This window comes from Synchiropus splendidus, chromosome 5 (assembly GCF_027744825.2).
Source record: "Synchiropus splendidus isolate RoL2022-P1 chromosome 5, RoL_Sspl_1.0, whole genome shotgun sequence".
NCBI classification, from domain to species: Eukaryota; Metazoa; Chordata; class Actinopteri; order Syngnathiformes; family Callionymidae; genus Synchiropus; species Synchiropus splendidus.
The window spans coordinates 25,389,067-25,412,974 of record NC_071338.1 but is presented as its reverse complement, the minus strand read 5'-3'; the positions used below and the strand labels follow the sequence as shown (position 1 = coordinate 25,412,974).

General features: G+C 43.8%; 1 protein-coding gene across 9 annotated transcripts in view; it reads right to left on the bottom strand.

Annotated features, from left to right (window-relative positions):
- Positions 1-22,861, bottom strand: part of sox6 (SRY-box transcription factor 6) — a 124,986-nt gene extending 102,125 nt beyond the window's left edge. For 8 of the 9 annotated variants that reach the window (XM_053865499.1, XM_053865506.1, XM_053865502.1 and 5 more), the window contains exons 1-2: positions 22,626-22,861; positions 889-959 (exon numbers count right to left, since the gene is read on the bottom strand). The gene's annotated coding sequence lies outside the window, so the exon portion shown is untranslated. Of the gene's footprint in view, positions 1-888; positions 960-2,604; positions 2,690-22,625 lie in introns of all 9 variants that reach the window. The other variant, XM_053865500.1, reaches the window with a different exon arrangement.
- Between the last annotated feature and the right edge of the window lie 1,047 nt (positions 22,862-23,908).

Genomic DNA, 23,908 nt, shown 5'->3' with positions numbered 1-23,908 from the left:
CAATTTATTTATACAACTTTTTCTATTCTATTTTTTTTGGGCTCAGTCGATGTAATGATTAACTTCCACTTTTGTAGCCTTGAACACGCTAACAATGGAGCATCATGCACTTAGCAGTGTTAGCAGAGGTATCTCAAATAATCCAAAACCTTCATTAACAAGTACTTACAAGCTCCACAAAACCTCCTCTAACTTTTTGTATTTGGCAAGCTTGAATAAAAGCGACAACAATAGCTGGTCACATAGAGACCAAGCTTTGTTTGTCTTGTTTTAAAATCTGGATTTCAACAGAAGCACTGCAATTTCATCTCACCACGTTGTTAAGATAAATAGCTGAAGAGTCCTTGCCGTGTTCAATGTGAACGGCGCAACCCCTGCTGTCTGCCTGAAGCCGCATCAATGCAGTTAAACTCAATTAAAACATACAATTAGAAACTTAATGAGAACCTGTTGTGTGTCTCTGAATGCCGCAAGGAGAGAACTGGAATCATCTGCTCTCTCAGTAGTCCGTTCAGAATCAGAAAAAAGAGGCGGTGTTGGAAGTTTTCGAGCGGAGTTGTGGTTGGAGTTGCAGCTTCACTGCGAGTTATTGTCTAAGTCGTGCGGTGGCCAGGAATTAAACTGTTCTGTAGCTCATCTGTCATGAGAGGTTCGCACCTCCAGAGTCCGAGGTTTCAGCCGAGACTCTGACACAGAAGCCATTCTCAGTAAAAATCCTCGGCGAGCAGCTGGGTGGGAGCGATTGTCCCTATATAACCGTCTAATTGTGCATACATTGTGGCCCGATCCAATTGTCCACCTCATTTGATGCAGGTGTTCATTCAGTGTGGGTGAGACAGCAGGGGGCACATGCACAGGGGCGACCAGAAGAGGCAAATTGATACTTACAAAAACTGAAACTCTCAATCCCCAGCTTCCAGCGATCACTGGTCAGTCGATTTAGAAGTCATGTAAGTCACCTGCAGAGATAAACACATAAAGGACGTTTAAGGTCGACCGTGTCGAAAAAGCTCCTGCCGTACCCAAATGGCTTTATTTAGTTACTTGAGAACAAACAGACGACAGCACAGCGTATCGCAGCCACTGTTGGCTGAGGGTCAGAGTCCCTTCAGCTGAGCTGCAACAGCTTTGTTCAGCCTGACCTCTCGTCCTCACAGCTGTCACCGCTGGGAATCCGTCCGAGACGGTGTTTAAAATCGACTTCTCTGCTACCTCATTAATCTGCCTTCCAGATTCCACTAATAAACGTCTTTCAAATAAAGAGCTTTTTATTTTGTTTTCTCTATCCGCGCTGTAAACAGCTGATGACTTAATTCTGCTCATCCATTTTCCATGTGTCATTCCTAGCGCTGAACAAATGACCCTTCTTAAAAAGTGTTTTTGCGTGTCGTGTGGTGAAATCCTGCCAGTTTTCTCAGTGTCTTTCTGAAGTGACAGCGGCATGTTTGACCTGTATCGGGAGTCGAGGCTGAACAGCACTGATGTGAACCGGACGCCTGTCTTAGTCGAGCACAGAAAACCAAGCAAGCAAACTCTAAAGTGAACCAATAAATAAAGACATCCCAACAGCATTTAGGAAATTACAACGTCGTAGACTGTTCCTCAAATCCACTCACACAGCCCAAAACGAAGGATAAAAACACCAGCTTTGTCTTGAATGATTTTCCTTATTGGGTTAGAAATCAAATTTCTCACACACCAGATAAAAAATGACTTATAACAGCCAAAGTAGCAGCCAGTCATCTGCTCCTTGTTTTCATGGCTGCAACACTATCAATAAAAGTCACAATTTTCTGGTGAAACTTGTGTATTCAACTCACCAGTTAGTTGTTTGATGGTTTCTCTGTTGTCATTTGACTTTACATGAACTGCTTTGTTCTGATCATTTCGTACAGTGAGAGAGAGATTAGACCATCAGAGCCTGCTGTTTAGGATCTTGGGCAGCAGTTGGCGTAGCATCAGTAGCTGCGGTTTTTTCCAACATCAGAGCAAACAAATGTAATCTCTCCTGTTTACATGCCAGTGAAAGATGCAGATTCAGGTGTGCGTGTTTGTTGTGTGATCATAGCTGAACGTCGCATTACGTATTTGCCAGATCAACAATGTAAAGAAACCCTCATCCATAACTTGGCAACGCCACTACATTGGCTTCACATTATTTTGAAATATGAGCCGAAATTTCACCTGGAAGGAGCATATCAGTGTTGAGCCCAGGTGAGACGCACAACAGAGAAAAACACAACAAAAAACTTGACTCTCAAATTGAATATTGAATATTCTGAAAAACTTCTGGAGGTTTGCTTGTTCATTTTGTGTTCGCTTGCGATTTCAAATTGGAATTTCCAGCCTGATCCTCCAGCCAACCATGCCGACCGACTCTTCATTTTCTCGCATCTTGTGTGTGTGTTTTTTTTTTTCTTTTTTTTCATAACAACCCAGGATCTCATTACCTGATGATTTATGCAATTAGACCGCATCAGTACTGGCAATTAATCGGGGGCCAAGGGTTTTTTAAGGTCATGGTTAACTGATCTGTCTCTAATTTGCGGCTTCACTCTCACCGCACCAATAAAAACCACAAACAGCGCGAGCAGGAAAACATACCAATTGTTGTCAGAGTGCGTCTCGGCCTGGGAGATCGGAAGAAACGTCTGGACCATGGTCGCCTTGAGACCTGCCTGACCTCCACCTGAGTGAACAGCACCACCGGTTCATCAAATCCAGGCCAGCTTTTCTTCAGTTTCCCACTACTTTTCTAGCAGACACAAAGATCCAGTCTGACCCTGCTGACTCATGCTATAGCGTCCCACCACTACAGATCAAGATCACCAGACGACAGTGAACAATAGGCATCAATTTTATATAAATCCAGCGCCTATTTAAGTGAATAGTTTGAGCGAGGGAGAGAAGAAAAAACAAAAGAATTTATAATGGCATGTAATGAGCGAAGCAGAGTAATATTCTAATGAAGCAAATGCAGCAATCCCCGTGGGGTAATAAGAGTCGGTGTCAACAGCCCATTGTAGCTGCGTGCAGCCGCTCTCCCCGCTGTGAATTAGACCTACAGGCAGGAAACATAAAGTAGGCGCTCTCCAATTCTAATTAGAGGATCAGAGACTTATTAAACACAATTACAGTCAACTTCCACCACCGCCGCTTATAAACAGATTGACATTGTTTAGGCATCCACGGGGAGACGGCGTGTAAACGCCGCTCTATTAGACCACAAATGAGATTGTTGCAGGTATAATAGCACCTCTATTAAAGGTCTTAACCGCAGACTGAGAGAGCAGAACAGACTGAGCGTTGAGACTTCAAAAGCAGCCCGGAGCTCGCAGCAACCTGTGGCATTTCTGTTCTCCCAGTTCTCACTCGCCGCAGAGTAACATCGCAACGTGAACAAACACCGCAATCCTTGAAGGAGGGATTGTTTCTCACATTGTTGGTTTCAAAGCAGATTCAAAGGAAGATGGAGAGTAAGGGCAGAGACTATTTATTTAAAGCAAATTGAAATTATTGTCATTATTATTATTATGATTATTATTAGTCACTGTGGCCTGTGTTTCCTTTCATCAACAACCAACACGGCAGAACGACATGGGCTCTAATCTCACAGCAGCATCAGCTAATAGATAACACTTGCATATGTGTTTGGTATGTCAGCACTTTTCTTATCTCTCACCATCTATTCTGTTCTACACGTACTGCTTAGAAAAAAGAAGAAAAAAAAAAGCATCCCTCTCAAGTGTGAAAATGTTTTGTGCGATAAGCGAGGAACAACATTGAGCCGCAACTTTACTTTTAAATCACACACAAGTGGCAGACACTTGCACTTGTGAGGACCACACTTGATTTAATTTAGCGGCCGACCATAATGCACTGGTGACTGATGCTACACAGCTCTGGGTCAGTGGAATCACATGTGTAGCGATGCTTTTGCCTGTTTCTCACAATACCAAAACATATTCTCATTGTTGACACATTATTTAAAATAATCCTGTTTTATTTTATGTGTGTCATGTGATCAGCACAACACAAAGAAGCCAGCACGTTTTGTAGGTGTGAAGTTTTCCTCCCATGTCAGTGGTCAGTGCATGTGAGTGGTTGCCTGGGATAAAAGGAGTGATCTGCCTCTCACCCGGTGCAGCTGGGACAGGCTCATTGATTGACCCCCGTGACCTCTTCAGATGAATAAGTAGCAGGAAATGAGTGAGGGAATGAAGTCTACTTTAATTTATCAATGCCTTTTTTTGTTAAAAATGGACGCACCCACTTGATTTCAGCAACACTCTGAATTGTGGCTCCTCTTCCCACGAATTTCCTCTGGCAAAGAAAAAGCTCCAAAATACTCCTTACAAACAGATTTTCATCTGAGTAAGTATGTTCTGAGTTTGTAACAGCACTTGCATGACAATACCTCTAATTTTATTGTCGATTTTCCTGAGGTCAGCGAAAACAGAATTACATTGCTCCTGTAGTGTTAAAAAAAACCTACTGTAAGTCCTCACACATTGAAGTACGAATTCTGCCGAGTTAGTTATTTTGACAATGGAGGTAATCTCTGCCATCAGCCGGCTGCTGCTCACCTGCTTCAAGAGTGTTTATCTCAGCGGGAGCAGCAGCCACATACACTGAGAATTTGGGACTGGCCCAGTGAGTTTGGGATGCAAAGAGGTTGGGGGCTGTATGAGCAGATCCCTGGGGAAATAGGCGGAAAAGGTGTCTGAGTGTGATGCGCGCGCTTGTGTGTGTGTGTGCGTGTGTGGGTACCGTATGTGGGATTGGTTTAATCTATTCTTGTGAGGACCAATTCTTGGAAAAACACCGCCATGTGAGAACATTTGGCTCAGGACCGTATTGCCGTTGTCCTAACAACATTAAACATTAAACATTAAAATTTAAGTTAAGTTAAATTAAACCAATTGTTTTGGATGGTCAGCATGAAAGTCAATGAACCACCACACAACTACAAATATATGTGTGTGTGTGTGTGTGATAATACTGGCGCAGATATGCCTGCTGCAGTAAATGTACACACGTGATTGTTATATACCCAAAAATCACTCGACTCTGACACGGCATCATGTGTGAAATATCGAAGGACAGATTCCACGCGGCGAGTCACCACCATGAGAACACATCACTGGCAGGTGAACGGCTCCTCTCCACCAAACTGTGGAGACATTGTTGAGTCCTCTGTCAAGACTACAATGAGCCCCAATAATCCTCAGGTTCACTTTGTTCCATCGTTTCTTATATGTTTGATCTGTTAGCTGACAGATCGTGATGTACACTTCCTGCACACGCTAGCGAAGAGTCGATCATCAAAGGAAGGTCAGAGGTGATCACCACTCAAAAACATTTTTATTTTCCATGCTGGGTTGCATATATGAAATCGTCAGTATTTTTCACAATTTGGAGACTAACAGTTGTTGCTGTTTTGGCAGGAAGTGAGTCATCTTCACCCTCTCTCTCCCTCTTTGAAACACCCCTCCCAACATGTGTGGTTTTTGAGTCATGTTAATAATATTTAATCGCTTATCTTGCACCTGTGCTTGTATGGCATTTTCTTTAGTGCCACTTTCTAAACTGAAACCAGAGATCTTATCTCTTCCTCTTGTGCTGGGTCTTCCCCCTTGTTTCCTCCCAACTGGACCTTCCATTGCGCTACCACTGTTTTGGCTGAGCGACCTCTCCTGTAGTCCCTTCACTTCAAAACAAGACCAATAGATGCCGCCGCTCAAGTGGAGACGGGTTTTATAAGCAGTGTTTTGGTCTGTAACAATATAGTTGAAATATCATTCCGGAGACTCAAACCACTGGCATCACTTGTGCTGCTTCAGTGAGGGCAGAAAACTGTCTGAGAAGCGGAGATTATTCCCTGGCTCTGAGGCTGATACGTCGACAAGGCTTTCATGTGCAGCTCATTCTAATGTTTATCTGCCATTTCCTCGCCGTCAAATAACAAGAATAAAAATCTTGACTGAGCAAGTGGGTTAAAGCAGTGTAACGGGAGAGAAAGGACCAGCAAATGGAATGTTTTCTTCCATCCTGGACGGCTTTCATTCCCCCAGTGGTCTTCAGGGGCGGCAGTGCAACCTCTCAATTCTCTTTGATTCCCTCTCTCATATTCATACACTCCAAAACACTGCGACGACTGAGAACATCTTCCTTGTCTTTCAGCGCCAGTTTCTTGACTTTGCGGAAACAGTAGTCTGAGTGTTCTCTTTTATTTATCTTGTTCTTACTCTGTGTGTGTGTGTGTGTGTTGGGGGCAGGGGGTGTGACAGGTCTCTCGCCCTCTCCAGGTAATGGTTTTATTTTCCTGAACCATCTCCTAGTTTACCGTGCGCTTGCTGTTTCTCTCCCTCTTATCGCCTCCTGGCCCTCGCGGGGCATTTTAGTCCCTCAAATCCTGTTCACCACATACTGGTTTTAGAATCTGTGAAATGAGTGCTAGAGAAGCGTGGCCACAATGTCTGCCTGTGTTGCCACCGGACTCACATGGGCTCTGTGCTTCTTTTTTTTTTTGTCCAGAGAGATGCATAAATGGAAGTTTTTAACACCTCAAAAGAGGCGAGGCCTTTGTGGAGACGCACTAGAGAAGCGTGCAAGTCTCCCGAGGAGGCAGACGCACTGAGTGCAGCCGGACAAAGAGCACAGTCAGCGGGGGCATCACTCTGGTTCAGGGACGAGACATGTACACACACAGCCACATGCATGTCGAGGTAACAGCTTACCAACGGGTCTCTCTTTTTTTTCACGCTCATATAAACACGGCGGTTTGAATACAACACGCAAACTGTAAATTGATTCATACATGATTGTGCAAACACGCTCAGTGGCAATAACAAATACATCCCGTCCAAGAAAGGCGGCCATTATTGATTTCAGTTCCTCTGTTTGAAAATAATTCCTTCATTTCCATCCCAATTTGCCTTATTGAAATGCTTTATTTTCTCCTCCCCGGTTATGGTCCAACATCTGGCATTACAATCAGTCTTTATGCTGTTTAGACGCTGTCAATAAGCATTTAGATGCAAATATCTCTGCCTCGCACAAAGGCCTGGTAACTTCTGTCAGGAGCAACATAATCAACCTGCAATTGTCTCCTGGCTCCGAGTGGCTTCCAGTGACAAGGTCTGAGCCACCAGCATCTGCATTCAAATCATCCTGGTTATTTCAGGCGCAGTTTAGTGGATTTTTTTTTTTCAGACAGTAGTTCACTGAAAATCAATCACATGGTGAATTAAACCAGAAAGGAAACAACCGATCCATAAATGATCAGGTTACAACAAGGTCTGTATATTATTCTCCACTCGGCTGCAGAAAACAAGACGCTCTCTGATGGCTTTTGTTGCTCGACTTTTAGCTTTTTATTTTTCATTTTTTCTTTTTTAGAACACGATCCTGGACGTGTCTCTTTCCTCACCCGGGTCAGCGCCTTCCCCTCACAGGCTATTGGTGGGCGTGTGGAACCTTCTTATGCAGGGGTGGGAAATCACACTTCTTAAGGGGCCGCATTATGTGCAGTGACAAGCCAAAAGATGAAAGCACAGTCTTCGATTTAACTCCAATTTCATAACAAAAGTATCACAAAGCAAGGAGTGACTGGGGCAAAGAAATGTGTAGTTACACCATAATATACATTATACATAATAGAGGACTCAATAAAGTGCTGCATTTCTTGGCAACAAAAACAAAAAAAAGATACAAGATATTCTTTCTATGTTTTATGAATTTATTTTGAAGGAGAGGAAATACTGTCAAAATAGTGTGAAAATATTCATAATCCATTAAAAGAATTATTAACTATCATTAGCTATGTGGAAAGAAAAATTGACTCATAAGGTACAGTAAAAGAAAGAAAACCAGGTTGATACATTTTAGCATTGAAACACTGTTGAATGAGCAAAAAAATGGTAGTGTAGCTCTGACCTCATAAGGGCTGCATGTGGCCCTCGGACCAGGCTTTGCCCACATCTGTGTCCAGATTTCAGCCTAGCTCTGTATAGACCAGACTGTACAACAATGAGACTTGTGCCCAATAAAACAGGCTCATTCCTTAGGAAAAAAATGTTATATATGTTTTATATATTTCTGTCTATAATTTTATCTTCTATATCTTCAGCGGAACTTTTTTTGGGGGGGGGCTAAAATAATATATTGATATTATCATTATCATGAACCAAAGGCTAGTTCCAGTACTGGAATGTCGAACCCGACCCCTCTCTCTCCGTGGCATCATTATACAGATTAAATAAACGGACATATGTAGAGCGGGGCTCTGGAAGAAAAATGATTGACATCTTAAATAAGATTCAAGGGTCAAGCAAATTAATGAAATTAGCCGGCGCTGCGGCAGCGCGCGCGGCGGCGGTGTAAATCTGCAAGTGATGGGCTGCATATGCCAAGCTGCCTTGCCGGCCCCCGGCCCCTGTACGGCCATTCTAATGATTAACATTATAACCTCTCCTCGGCCTTATTTACAGACGCAAAGGTTGTCCGTCTCTTTTTCAACAACGCACAATTAATAACCGCAAATGCAAATGATTTCATCGGAAATCATCAGTTGAGAATATCCCCGCGTTCGTAATCTTCTAAAGAGCGGAGTGATTTAAAAGGAGGACACAAATCTCCAGTGACGTGGCAGCCACTGTGGGGGCCCCGTCCCCCCTCCCTCTTCCTGCCTTACCTCTCCCCTCTGGTTGCCCTTTAGGGGAGGAAGAGCGAGGAGTCGGGGAGCTGCTCTTCCCCTCACAGAAAACAAATGTAGTGTTTGAGCCACTGATCACCAACATAATCGAGTTTAACACTCCTTTTCTGGATTAAAAAAACAGTCTCTGAAAAGAAAGGTCGAATTACCTCCCCAGTCAGGCAATAAATAAGTCAAACAAGGTAAGCGCTTCCTGCCAGCATATATTAGCAGGAAATTCAATTAGTGGGAATTCAGGGACTTCTCCACTGAACACTGAAGAATCCCATGCCACAGAACCACTGTCTAGGGTAGAGACCAGCCAGCTCCAGCAAACAAACAACTAGAATTTCTACTCTGCTGCCCTGAAACTCAAAACTCATTCAGTTGTTAGTTCATACAGCTATAAAAGTATCTTTTGACTCCAGCTTTGTCTCAAAAATAGTGTGAACATTTTCATATTTGGGGGGTAAAAATACTTTCTTAAAGAAAGTAAGTCGTGACACCTCACATTTCAAGAATATATGCAACCGTGTCAGTATTTTTCTATAAACTTATATGACAATTACATTTTTATTTTACATTAACTGAGGATAACTCGGTTTTATTTAAGCATTTCAAGCTGAAGTTCTTGTGTAGTCGGTCAGGGTGTGAATTGGTGGAAATCTGGCATTTCCCTATGTAGGCGGGTCGATACAGTATACTTGGATATGTGTTCCATGAGACTTTAGCGTAGCGCATTGTACAAAAGGTACTGCTCTTGTCTTGGCTAATATTTGAATGCTGTAGACGCCCATTTTATCTCCTCAGATTCAACCATTGCAGCGGTTAGCTGACGCTAATGTTCCCGTGCAGGGGACCACAAGCCTGAGTCCAAGTGTTTATTATATTATTATATATAAGCGTACTTAAAATATCTGATACAGCATCGCGCTTTTAAGCATCATGATAGTTGAGAGCATCAATATTTTCTTACTGTCTGAGAAGTCGGGCTTTTTTACTCATACAGCAAAACAATTCAAATTCAACTCTGCGATGCCTCCAACTTTGTCATTTCCACTCCATGTTAATATTTTTTATAGCTTAAAAACAAACTATTGGAGTACATCCTTAATAGTTATGTTTTTTTTTTTATTTTATTCATCTATTTATTTTTCCCGCCGCATTATGCAAGATACGGCTCGGGTCCATTGTCCATTGATTGCACAAGGAGAGGAAATGAGCACCAAATAAAAGTCAGTCTGGACTGGAAGCACAGACGGTGGCCGAGCAGTCCACCGAACAAGGCGAGGAGCGAGACACCGCTCTCCACCCAACCAGCTACAATGTGCCCTTTGTGACATAATGCACACGGCGCAGCAGATTGTGGAAAATAATCCACAATTTACTAGTCCGACTGTCCAATAATAACAACTGACATCACAACACGCAGTATATTGCCCACATTTCTGGGCAGATTTAGCGGAGAAAGTTGGGGGGTAAGAAAAACGGGGGCCAAGCCGTTATTATATTGCCATCTTGTCCTGGGAGGCCATTACAACATGGCACATACGCTGGTAAACCTGGAAGAGCTGGCAGTTTGTCAGACTTCAAACCCACTGCACGCTGTTCACATGTGGAAGAAGCCTCGAATTCTCCTCTTTCTGGACCCGAATTAGCACCGGCGTGTGACTTTTCCTTAGTTCGGTAATTGATTTTCAATCATGGAACAACGCTGGCGGAGACATGAGGTCGGTGTTTACTGTCCTGGGAGCATGACAGGTGGGTCACATGAGGCATAGCTCTGGTTCACATGTCGGACACATGCTTCTGATTATTCACGAGAAAGGAGCCTAAACAGTGAGGTTCCCAGAATGCAAAGCCGACATCGGGCATTTGCTTGAAATTCAACATGACTGTTGTAATTTCTGTGGCAACCCCAAACAGGAAATGGCCAAAGGCGAAGAAGAAGTTCAAGCCGCTTAATATTCATGTATTAATATGAGCTCAAGAAACAGTGAGGTCAAAACATAAAATATGTTATTTTAGTTTGACAGCAACTGTGCATGACTATTGAGACAGAAGGCAAGTTATCTCATCCAAGTATTTTCTCCAGTTTTTTTCTTGGATGTTTTGTTATTTTACTTTGAATAGCCATGGAATATTAGAAAATGGCTGCATGTGAAATTAAGAGACAAAGATTACAAAGTCGTGACCTTGAATCTGTGTGTGTGTGTGTATATATATATATATATATATATATATATATATATATATATATATATATATATATATATATATATATATAATATTTATATTTCCTTTTTATATTTCTGTCAGAAATAGGAATTGACCAAACGTGCGCATCTCCAACTACTGACATTTTCTCAGTGATCTGATGTGTGTGTTCAGTGTGTGTGTGTGCAGAGCAGCAGTTCAAACATGTATGGTTTCGGACTTGCTGGTGCCCAACAGAAAAATGTTGAAATTGGAAAAAATATTAGCCTTTTTCTTTTGAATAGAGGCGAGATAAGTACCCTTTAGCATTGAAGCCAGCGGAGTTTAAGCTTATTATGAATACCTCTCCGAGCGCAGAAGCATGTACAGTGGAAATCAAAGGCAGTAATAGGAAGGTAAGCCAGTGTCATTTTAAGGAGGAAGTCAGTTGTGAAATTGTAAAATCTCAAGAGCCTGCTGACAATCTCCTGCCCCCAGAACACCCCCGAAAATGGTTTCCAATGGCCTCGGCAATTGCACATCTGAAAAAAGTTTGTGAGGCGGAGAGAAAGAAAATTTAACAGTACACTCCATTATTGTTGGAGATTTATAATAATAATGTGATTTTCAGTTGCTTTGTTGAAGCCTGTCCGTGTGAGCGAGAAGCGAGCCGGACCATCTGTGGTGCTGTTCTCACACCTGAAGCGGGTTTAATAAGCGTGTCGATAACCATGAGTCACCCGGTTGAGCAATGTGATATCAGATCTCAACAAGTGAGAAGTAGTGTCGTCAACAATCCTCTGGTTTTGGTTGACCCAGGAATGGATGTTTAGACGTTACACTTAACTAGTGATCTTGTTGACACAAATCTCTTTTATGCTCCATAAAGATATGACATCAGTGTGAGATTGTCACTGACATAAAACTTAAAACACTTTTAAATTTTTCTCTAACAACTTTCAACTCAAAATTTCAATTGAATGAAATCATTTTTCCCTCTGCCAAGGATGTCAGTCAAGAAGTTCATATTTAACATATTTAAATGAAAAAAAATTTTCATACTAGGGATGCTCTGATAGATTGGCTACCGATCGGGATCGGTAACACGCCATTTAAAGCACCAGCACTTGACAGAGCGCGGAGAGTTTTCCAGGCTCATGAAAGTGCGACCGCTGGTTCCTCAGTAGCAGGCTGTTAGCACAACAGGCTGTTAGCGCAGAAGGCTAGTGCTAGCAGGCTAGCATAGTGTAGCTAGCGCTTAGCAACACCCGCCGGTCCAAGCCTGACATTCGGAGCGCTAATGGCATTGTGCAAGAAATAAGGATTAATTTCACCGAGCAGGATGAGCAGCCTTTCTCCGTTGTCGCGGAGACAGTAACGTTCAGATCCTTCGCTGTTTTGGAGTTTGGAGTCGGGTGCAGCGTTTGTCAATCTGAATCTGAAACTGCTGAAAAAGTCCAGAGTGGAAACTTTCATAAATGCAGTGCTCTCTGTCTCTGAGTCCCACTACAAGCGGCCAGTGTGTAAATATTTCACAGACAAAGCAAAGCCTCAAGACACTCACCAAACTGCGACGTCTCACATCATAATAAATGTTTTTCACTTGTCCTTTTGACAGAATAGTGCATTTTGTATGAAAACACGTCTGAATTAAAATGATTTAATGGTTCATTTTTTCACATCATATCCACAGAGGGTCTCATCATATTGGTTACAAATTCATTGTGAATCCATGTGATCGGTATCGGCGATCTGCACCAAAAATCCTGATCGGAGCATCCCTGTTTGATACAGATAATAACGTTGTTCTTCCATGTGCATCTAGGGTTAAGTTTTGTTGGAATGTCCTCGAAGCGCTGCTGCTCACGAGTCTTGCTTCACTCAGATAAACAACCGTTTCATGACTCCTGGTCTTGTCCTTCTTCTTCAGGAGTGAATTCATGTGTTCACTCAGCTCCTCTCACTGTGCGGGACAAGAGTCGCCCAGCGGCCCACAGAAAGACTGGCTGTACTTTTCTCCTCTGAATATTCATCCATGAATCCACAACATCTGCAGGTCTTCTAATCACACTCACCTCCCTTTAATCACAGAGTCCTAATTCGATCCTAATAAACCATTTAGCCGTCCTCCTGAAGAGCCTCTGTGTCACTCACACATCAAACCATGAAATAGTGTATTAAGGGCCTGTCAGGCTCCAAGCGAAGCTCCTCGAGCAGCCGCCGCCGCACAGACCCTGCAGGCCCCGCCCTCTTACGCTAATTGAAATGATAGGAAAGCTCCACTTCCATGTGACACTTGGCCACGTCGGGAGCTGCGCTCTGACGCACGACAGTCCACAGCGAGGCTCCGGTGCCAGCGCTGAGGCTCAAACGCTTTCTCTGATGTCGGGTAATTGTTTAAAACTGAGTGAATATGGCGTCCGGCCTCATGCTGGATGTTCTGCCAAGAAAGAGGGAGAAAAAAAAAAAACCCATCGCACTTTCTCCTCCTCTTCTGTTTCTATTCTAATTCAGTCCATCAGTGGCTTCAGGAAAAGCCTCAGTGATCCCATGCTGATCTAGAAGAACCAGTGTTGGGGATGAAGATCGCCCACCACAAGTTGATAATGATGACGCTTTAATTAGAAGCCTTTCTCCAGCCTGCCCACAACCCCAAAACTCCTCCACCCTGCAGATGGTATCCAATAAATTTAGCCTTCAGCGAGGATGAGGAGAAACATTGTACCTCCCCAGTTTTTTTTTTTTTTCCCTCCGTCCCACCCCTCGCTGAGGACGTAAAGCTTTTCTCCTTGTGGAGACCAAACCACAACCAGAGCTCAGCTGCTGCCGCTCCTGCAAGTTGACGCCTGCAGACTTCGGTCCACAAAGGCTTTTCTTTACTTTGACCGTTGTTGTAAGTACAGCCTGCGAAAAAGAAAAAAAAAACTCTCCTCTCTTCGCAATCGAAGCGTGGCACTGTTTTATGCTAATGTTTAGGGAGCCTGGTGAGGGTTAGACAAACACTGTGGTCATGCTGAGTATATTATGGTCTTGGTTGGAACCTACTGTGCTTCATTAAGGTCAGGAAAAACCTTGTATGTACAATAAATATTCACGGCAGGAAGACCTGTCTGTCCAAATACCCTCATCTTTCTTGGTGGTGCGGATTAGATTAGTACACAATCGAGCTCCCACTGTTCTTCACAATAGTTTGTCCGACCACGGTTACAAATGACCAGGAGGTATCCTATTCTGACAAAAAAAAGGAAGCCTTTAGTCTAGAATGTTGACACATAGGTGCTTCAATGGACTAAAAGGTAAAAGTTTTCCTTCCCCTGTAGCGTTCCAGGTGAGGTGAAGTGGATGGTGCGTTGCGTGAGGCTGCATGGACCATCACGTGCAGGGGGAGAGAAAAAAAAGAAACATGTTTTACTTCCATATAGCGCCAGGCGGGGGCTCATGGGGAGCATCGTGGGGAGACGTACTGAAGCCCTCTTCACTGAATCACACTGGATGTCAGTTGGTATTTATAACCCCTTACGTGACTCTCCTCCAAAATGACACACTGAAAGTCACCATGACTGAAAAGCCATTTGATGGTCGCTGTGAAATGTAGAATGAATAGAGCTCCATCCCTTGACTGACCCCAACCTCCGTCCTTTTTTCGCACGTCATGCTGCCAATGCGAAGGCTGCCTTTTTCGTCGGTATCGGACGCAAAAGGCAACTTTTACAAGGTCAATATATGAATCCCATGCCGTTGAAGTTTGCAATGCCTTTGCATGTTGCCGCATTAGCCTTTCAATTGAAGCACATGTTGCTCTGTGGTAGAGAGTCTGGTGAAAGAAGCATTGCATCACTGCTCCTCTGATAACATGTCGCTTAGGACATAAAGTACCTCAAATTACGAACCTCAGCGACACAACAGTCCACTTGAAAAGGTGAGTATAATACGCTGTTAGTTAAATTCTTGAGGCGCTAGTTTTTAGTTATCATTGTAGCCCGCTGAGTTAATTGACTAGTAAAATAAAATAATTGTCGGAGATATCGGAAGCAGGAGGAAGATGATTTATTTTTGAGAATTTCCCCTCCGCACTGGGCATTTCCACAGCGACTCAAGACATGACTGGGTGGTTTGTTCTTCTTCACTAGAGGACTATCTGATGTTAGTCACTTCTCATTTATCCTTTACACTGATACGCTGACTGTGTTTCCTGACCATTCATCATTGCAGAAGCCACGGAGGCGACAAAAGGAAAATGTTATAATTCAGACACAAGAAAAAAACGTTCCGTATTGAAGGAAGAAAAAGTTGCTGTATTGCTTTGGAATGCTCCCAATTTCCTCCTGTCCCCTCACTGTCTGCTCCTCACCGCCTCATGTCAGTCATTCTCCCACACATACGTGTCCTCCCATCGGGTTTTACTGCAGTACGTTCTGGCAGAACCCTGCGCTCCGCCTGTGTGTTTGTGTGTGTGGCATACATTTACGCACGTATGTGCTGGATGTGGGTGGGTGGCGTGTGCCAGAGTGGCTCTCCACTCAGATTGCTGGAGACTCATGGGAAATATACGGCACGGGCCAAAACCTCAGACTTTCTCTATCATTTCAGCAGATATTTCACTTAGTTAGCTCAAATCATCGACAGGATTTTTGCAGGAGCGACATTTTTTTTCCGTCAGATTCCGTCCGTTCGTTCTCCTCAGACCTTCTACTGCCAGTTTATATTGTGAGCACACCCACTTATAGGTGATGTGTTTAGCGTTTAAGAAGCGACGACGACTTTTAAATGGTGGATGAGATTTGAGCTTTTCCCGAGCGTTTAATGTATTTGTGTTGAGAATCTTTGCTTTATTTAGTATTTAAAATTGTACTCAGTGGAACAGTCAAATGGGGAAAGAAAGACCTGATTTTAAAAGGTTTTCGTCCTTAACACAACCTGGTTGAATCCAGAGAGTCTGCAGAGGTTTGTGGTCTCCTCTGCTCAGGCCCTTTTTTAATAACGCAGAGTTTTGCGTCGCAGGTCCAAGAAAAGAAAACATATTCCGCGGCGGAAACAAAAGACCTGCGCACAGACGAATGCCGTGTTTAACTTCATCACAAGTTCAGCCGTCAGACCCCTTTCCCCAACCACCCTCCCTCTTTGACACTTGGATTTATTTTTGGCATCATCTATAAGCTATATTTCCACAGGAAAAAAAAATGTCAGGAATATGATTTCTGGCCCAACACATCCGCTCTTTTCCATAACTTCCTCACCACTCTGAGATGAAGAAGACGCTGCTCCATGATGCAAGCGCTCGCTGGCGAATTGTTTCCATCCGACAGCAAACACACACACACACACACTATCAGGAGAATATTGTGCTTCACAGCATTTTTGTGGCATTGCTTCACTGAAATTAGAATCAAGATGCAGAAATTCTGTCTTCAACCGCAGAGGCCCAATAACCGTTTTAATATTCAGGAAGTCAAAATGATGCGTGCAAAGATATTGAACCCCTTCCCTTTAATACTTCAATTAGAATTAGCCGTGTCATTATTGCTCGCTGAAGCTCAACTTGACTTGTAGGTTTTGCGATACCTGTGGCCAAACTGACAGATGGGGAGAAAAGATGTGGGGGGGTTTTTTCAACATACAGATGCTCTAAACTTTTTATATTTATATTTATATTTATATTTTGTATTAAAATACTCTAAACTGCTAACAATCAACCAGGCAGTGGTCAGTACCTATGTTTTCCAATACAATAACCAGACTCAACATGCTAAAAGTGTTGACCTTTGAAAGTGACACTGCCTCCACTGACTGCTGCTATACATGATTTTTATTATTATTAGTTTTAAAATATCGCCATGAAATAACCACAGTCGATGGGATAAAGCTACAAACGCACGGGCTATGAGTTGAGAGTTGGGTTTTGGACGCCCTGTTTCAACATCCAAGCTAAAAGCCTGATCCAGACTGATGCCGATAAAATACTATCTGCATTACTTTACTTTCTTTGGAACACATCACCCATCACTATGTGTGTTTGGTCAATGTGTTTCGTAAGGGTTGACTATCTAGTTTCCTCATGAGTGCCTCACTTCGGTGCTCAGGTCTCAGCCAAGCTATTGTTACTGCCAAATAACACACACTGATGTGAAATGATGAACAAAAAACAGCAGTGTTTGTTTCAAAGTACCGTGCAAATGCTTACGATTTCCATATCCGTATCTTCAGCGTTCTGAATTTGTGATGCAAATCTGGAACACATCCTGACTCTCTGTTGACCCCACAACATTTGGGGTTACAGAATACTCGACTGTGTGCAATAGCTATTGAGCGATTCACGTCATCATTCCAGCTTCGAAATGCGAGAAATAAGATTTGTAAAACCCTAAAGTCATCTGACACTTCAGTATCAAACCCCCAAAAGACTCCAGCTGCCCGTGCTAATTCCGAACTCCAGTGTGGAATCCTTCAAGTCTCACTCAGAAGCAGCAGCAGCACCTCGCCTTCGGGAGAGCCTGATCCAAGCACAATGAGTGGGGCGTCGGGGGGTGAGAGGGGGGGGGGGTGGCGGGCGTGAGGGGGTCTCAAGGAAAAGGGTTACTGTGACGCTTTTGTGTAAACAGCCACCAAAGCCAACATTACACTAATCCCTTTTCCCTTGTTCGCTCACAGGACATGGGCTCAGGTCTTGGGGGCAGAAACCACAGAGGAACTGGGAAGATCACAGCTTCTCTCCTTTGTCTTAATCCTGCCATTGTGCACCAAGGTCAGCTCTTATAAATAATTACACCCCGGATTAATGCCGGCTAATAACCCGTCCTCGCTCTCAACAACTAGTACTTGATACAGTTTATTTTCAAAAGTTGCGGACACCAGACTCTTTGACCCCTATTGACCTCTGCAGCATGTTTGAGCTTCGCGGCCAAGAATCTAAACTGGAGATGGAGCTCATGACACAGTGTCAGAGATGCTAACAGAAGGTTTCAGGTTCTAAACATTCATTGCGGCGTGGTGGAGGAGGTGAGGGCTGATTCTGAAGGAAACCTCTTTATTTTCCCTTCGCTCATGATCCTGGGCACTTTCTGCGAACGATGAATTGAAGAGTCTACCTTGAAAGTCAAACCAACGCCTCTATGTGCAGCACTGAATGAAAAAAAAAAAAACTTAAAATCACTATTTACTGTGATCTGGTTATGAAAGACGCGCGAGTCTTTAATTAACATGAGCGAATCTAATGTCTCAAATATATATATTTTTTAATACTGCTGACCTTGTGTAAGACCGCGGGTGAAAGCAAGGTGCGCTTTTATGCCAGATTATTCATGTATTCAGTCACCAGTGACGACAAAGCTGAGCAGGAGGCGAAGCGTTTCAGCGTCAGCAGTGACTCCGAAGACGAGAAGAAAAAAAACAAGGAGGATGCAGATGATATAAAATGAAAGCACTTCAGGACACGAGAGCTCACCACCTGCACTGCTTTCTCACTGCTAGAGTGTGTGTGAGTGAGTGAGTGTCCACGTCTGACTCGTGTGTTTTCACCCACATTACAAAGCGTTTGGGTCAGAGGGTGAGTGAAATGAATGTAGGTCAATGTGACAGGGACGAGTTATCTGCGAACTCCACAAAACCCACCGCATTTTAATTACTGCCCGACCGTGCCGCGCGCGCCGCCGCCGCCTTTGATATGGAAATAACGGCGGCCGTCTTCACACACAGCCACTGAACAATTTCGATGTGATTCATAAGAAACAATGAGCTTGACTAATTCCTTCACCTGATTACCGTCTCGGACCCGGTGTCAGAGCCGCCGTCGCCCGGGCCCCTCCAATTAAGTCCACATATTAATGTGTGATTCCAAAGGAGGGGGGGGGGGCGTGAGGGTGGAGGGGAGGGAGCAACACTGGCTACTTACCATAGCCAGTCGGTTGCATTTTGAAGTCCGCGTTAATTATGGTATGGACTAAAAGAAAATGTCCAATTATTTTGAGAAAAACATATTCAGCGGGAAAGTGAATGGTACAGATCAAAATGTCCCTGTGGTGATGCACATATTTAGACTTTTTTTTTTTTATTTTGCTTCATCTGCGTTCCTTTAATGTCGGCAATACTGTTCACTTACTCTCAGGGAGTCGGAGTCGGCCGCCCCGCCACTGTTGCTCACTCAGTGACGGAAGGTCTGTCAAGCCCCTGAAAAAAACACGCACGGAGCGTCCGGATTGGCCGTGTTTGTCCCCTGCACCACCTAATGATGTTTCAGTTCTCACGCAGGAGCGTCATGGTGACACACAATACAGCTCAACAGGAAGATTCTGGCCTTAATGAGCTGCTTGATCTGAGCAATGAGAGGCTGAGAAAAGAGTCGGAAGAGAGCAGCTTCTTTTTTTTTTTTGTTTTCTGTCTTCACCAGAGCAAAAAGTTTAAATAACAAATGTGGAGCAATCCTGCTCCAGCGAAGAGCATTCAATGCAACACTGTATCAGAGGCTTCCCGCTCTTGTTACTCATACGCAGAGCTCCGGTTTCCTCCCATGTTGACGACTTAATTGTGAGCTTTCCAGAGTGTCCCCCGCCTCTCGACCCTAGTCGCCCCGCTCCACCACCCCACTGAAGGAAATGAATAATTTACACCCAGTATTCTGAATTCCACTGTTGCTGCACGGGTTATCAATACTAGTGAATGTTGGTCTGCTCCTCATGTCACACACAAGCAACCTCACGTCTTCTCAAGCTCACGTAGCCTGTTACGAGACACTGCTATTTATTCATGACTAAAATGGTGTGTGTGTTGCAGCCACTGGCACGTGTTTTAAAAGAGCCCAGAATTATTCAAGTCCGACTTCAGCTGTCGGATATCATGCATCCGTTTTGCTCCTGCGCTCGACGTCCATGATGGTTCAAAGCCAGTGAAGGAAAGCGCCGTCACTCGTGATCATTGTTGAATTATTGGGGCGGCGATTAGATAACACTTAGAAAGACAGATGTCACAACATGTGCTGCCACATTTATTATCTCCCGCGGCCGCTACCCTCCTGCTGCACCCCCCTCCTCCTCTACCTTTACCAGGCCTGCTGTTGTTTACCTCCTCTCATCTTGTTTATCATCTGTTCCGATGCTCACCTCGCTGCTACAAAGAGCCGCCTATGCTGGCAGCACTGGCCCTGCTCCTCCACTGCCTCCCTTGTTAGTCACAGTCCAGCAGAGTGTCTCTACAGACGGAGACTGGATGACTTGTAGTGGACGCCTCATTAATGGTGTCTGATGTAAAGTCCCGTGCACATGAACTTCCTCACTGTGCTCACGCACGTCGATGCTTTTACGGAAACCCAGAGCGCCTTTCATAACTCTCCAAATTATTTACAGCAGAAATGATCAGCATAAGCATAAGTGACGAAGACTGTGTTTAACTCCGACACGAGCAAGAAAACTTCACTTTTTTCAAAGACGTACAAGGCCTCCACTGATGGCTATTTGAAAGGGAAAACTAGTCCCAAATGAAGGCAATAAACAATAACCATTTGAAATGAAAATTCAGTGAAAACAGGTGGTTATTGTTGTAAACTGACTCTTTAAATATCCATTCAGGAATTAGGTTGAGCTGCTCTGAATCTGTTCTGTTTTTTGTTTCATTTTATTCAGAGAAATTAAAAGGTTATTCACAACACCGAATATTTTTTCATGTATGAATATACCAAAGATCTAAGCAGACCATTAGGAGAAAAGCAGAAATTTCCTAAAATGAGAAAACTCCTGTCGTAATGGAGTGACATGAACTGGTGCCACGAGCGAAGGTGTCGTGATGTTCAGAGCGAATTAAAGATTTCATAGGTTGTGAATGGTTTTACAATTGAGTCATTTGCAACGTTCTCATAATCCTGCTTCAGTGCAGTGAGTCTCCTCTGTTGGTGCTCACAAATAATTTATTGATCGCGTCTTCGTTCTTCTTCAAATCTTTTCACAAGGTCGCCAGTGTTTCTGGGTTTTACGGTAACTATTTTAATAATTTCAGCGACGTGAGAGTGGGATTGTATCGTTCAGACTGACTCTGCCCGACTGACTTGGCGCAGAGCTGCAGATGGAATCTAGGCCAAAAACTGAAGACAGCATCACTTCCACTTGCATCTGCACGAGCACAGTTTAACTGTAAATCTTTTAAAAAGGCAGCTGGGTTAAAAGAATCCTGCACTTTTATATGTTGCTCTTTAAAATGACCTTCTTCTAAACAGGACAAAGCTGTGACTGGACTCAGTAGGAATATCTTCATTTAATATAAGAGACAGAAGGGGAATAATCTCTATCCGATTTTTCTTTTCTCAACATTTCCGCCCACAGTATTTCAAATAACTGAAATAAAATGAATAAAAAGTGACAACAAACTTCTGCTATTGCAACACAGGTGGACGTTGGACCTGACCAGAGGGCAGGGGATGTTTGGACAAGTGACCCCACATGTTGACACACAGACCCGAAGAAATGTAACGGAATTTATCCAGATATTTGGGGGGATTTTAGGCTAAAATATTCAAGTGTTTCAACAAGTCTCAGAACAACTCTCTCGGCTCACTTCGATTAAAAACAAAAAGGGGGGAAAAAGAAGAAGATGCCGGTGAGCAGATGCGGCAAGTGTGCGCTCCTCAGCCTTTTTCTCCTCGAGTCAGACAAGAGCCGAGTGTCCGTGTATAGTCACCATTCAGGTCGTGGTGCTGAATGGACAGTCTAATTATAAATGTCCCGGTTCGACTTGCGCCGTTTGGTGTCCGGACCAGCTTGACCTTATGAGGAAACCTGCGCGCAACCGCGCGCGTCACGCAAATGAGAGTTCGTTTAGTGAAATAATAGACGCTCAATTGTGCATTTCTTTTAACTGAAGATCATTTCCATCTAAAGCAGAGTGTGTGTCCCAAATTAAAAGCTGTAACAATATAATGATTGCGTTTATCTAAAAACCTGTTTGCATTTTACAGTGTTTTTATTTCAGAGCCTAAATAAGATGTCCGTTTTTCATTTTTATTTTCGGGGAGAAATGAAAAGTATTTCTCTTTTGAATAACGGGTCTAAAATTTGCGGCGCTAAATACAATTTTGTTTGTTTAAAAATGCCAACTAAATTTTGTTTCAGAGTTTATTTAAACTTCCAAAACGCATTTTATTTCAGTTGTGATATATGTGATGCTCGTGCCCCTCATGTCAACGCGTGTGTGTTCCGCGCATCTCTGGAAGACGAGGCGGTTCAATTAGCGCTTTTTTAAACCTCGGAGAAAGTGTGTCGGGGTCCTGAGAGTGGACGCGCGGAGACACACCTGGATCTGCTCTGCGCTTCGTCATTGAAGTGTCGCGCGTGAAACAAAAGTTTGACGCTGTCGGGTGGACCACGTTCGAGCCGCGCTTCAAACTCTGTCAACATATTTTTGGAGCGCGAGCAACTTGGAAATAACAATCCAGAAGTGAGAAGTCAGAGCCGCCGCTCGCGGCTCAGTGACGCGCAGTTTGTCGCGGATTTCCAGACTTGATAACAAGTGTGAGCGCGTGGATATTGAAAGGTTAGAAGCTTGACTCAGACGATAAACCATATTCATTAATCCCATGAAGTTTAAAGTGGAATACGCAGCCGGGGAAGGAGCGCAAACTGATCCCAAGTCAAAGTTCGAAACTGACTTCAAGTCCGGCGCTGGAGTGTGTGAGAAGCGGATCGCGCGCACCAGGGTGAAGCCCACGCGTGGACACCGGCGACAGTGAAAAAGGACAAAAGTGCTTTGTTTTTACCTTGATGCCGTGAGTCGCGCTGAAGACCGTCCTTCCCGAAAATCAGTTGCGTGGAAACTTTGGCGAGTTCGCTCGAGGCATGTGAGTGTGGGGTCCGGTGAAGTTGCGCGCTCCGAAACGAGCAGAAGCTCTTGTTTGACTTGTTGTTCTCTGGGTGCGTGTCAGTCGTGGCGATCAATGCGCGCTGCCATGTCGCTCCTATTCAAAACATTTCCCGTCGCGCAACATCAGAAAGTGAGTGGCCAAAGCATTGATCTGTGGAAGGAGGCAGGACTCTCACCCTCCTCCTCCTCCTCCTCCTCTTCCTCCTCACCCGCCACCTCCTCCCACCAAAGAGAGAGATAGACCGAGAGGTGAGGGAGAGAGAGAGGGAGATTTGTGGTGACATAAAAGAGAAGACAAGGAGGACGCTTGTTGTCGCTGCCCACACTCTAGTCCGGTTAATAAAAAGTGAACCACTTGAGATGCCCAACTTCTGGCTGAGTACGTTCAGAATGGGGGGACAACATGACATTTAAACACCCGCCGTTACCAGTTACTCAGGCAAAAGTAAAACCACCATGTAGGGCACTGATTTTGCTTTATTTTTTTTACACTTTCTGAAATAGTTTAAATGGTTTTAGAAAAGCCGCATCAGTGCTGAAATAGTGTTTCATTCCAAAAACAAAAAAACACAAGTTCACGCTGATTCAATTTTTCCCCCCTCATGTTTTGTTAGTTGCGAGAGTGGTCCGCATTAAAACCGAAACTCACAAGTGGCGATCAGCCGCCAACACAGAAGCTGCTACACAGTGAGACACAGAAAGAACATGTGTTTTAGATCAGAGGCCCGCGCGCCCGCACACCTCACACACATACAGTGCACATGCGCACCACACACACTCACAGAACTTTCAGTCAAGACCCTTCGTTGCAAGTTTTTATCTCAAACAGTGATGTAGAATGAGAAGTTACTCACAGACAGAGGAGACAGCAGGAGGAAATAGTGATTGTTAAGTGCAGAGGAGAAGCTGAAAGAGGGAGGAGAGGAGTGGAGAGACATGGAGGGTGAGGAGGGAGTGGAGGAGAGACAACTGGCTATTGGCTGTACAACTCATCTCCTCTCATCAGTCACCCGGTGTTTGGTGAGACAAAATTGGTCTTTTTTTTTTTTAAATGTAACGCTCAATACAGTTTATTTTTCTCTCTAAAATAACTTTTTATAACGTTTTTAACCCTGAGGGAAATCATATTTGTGACTTAATATTTATTGTTAATGAATTGGAAATATATATATATTTTTA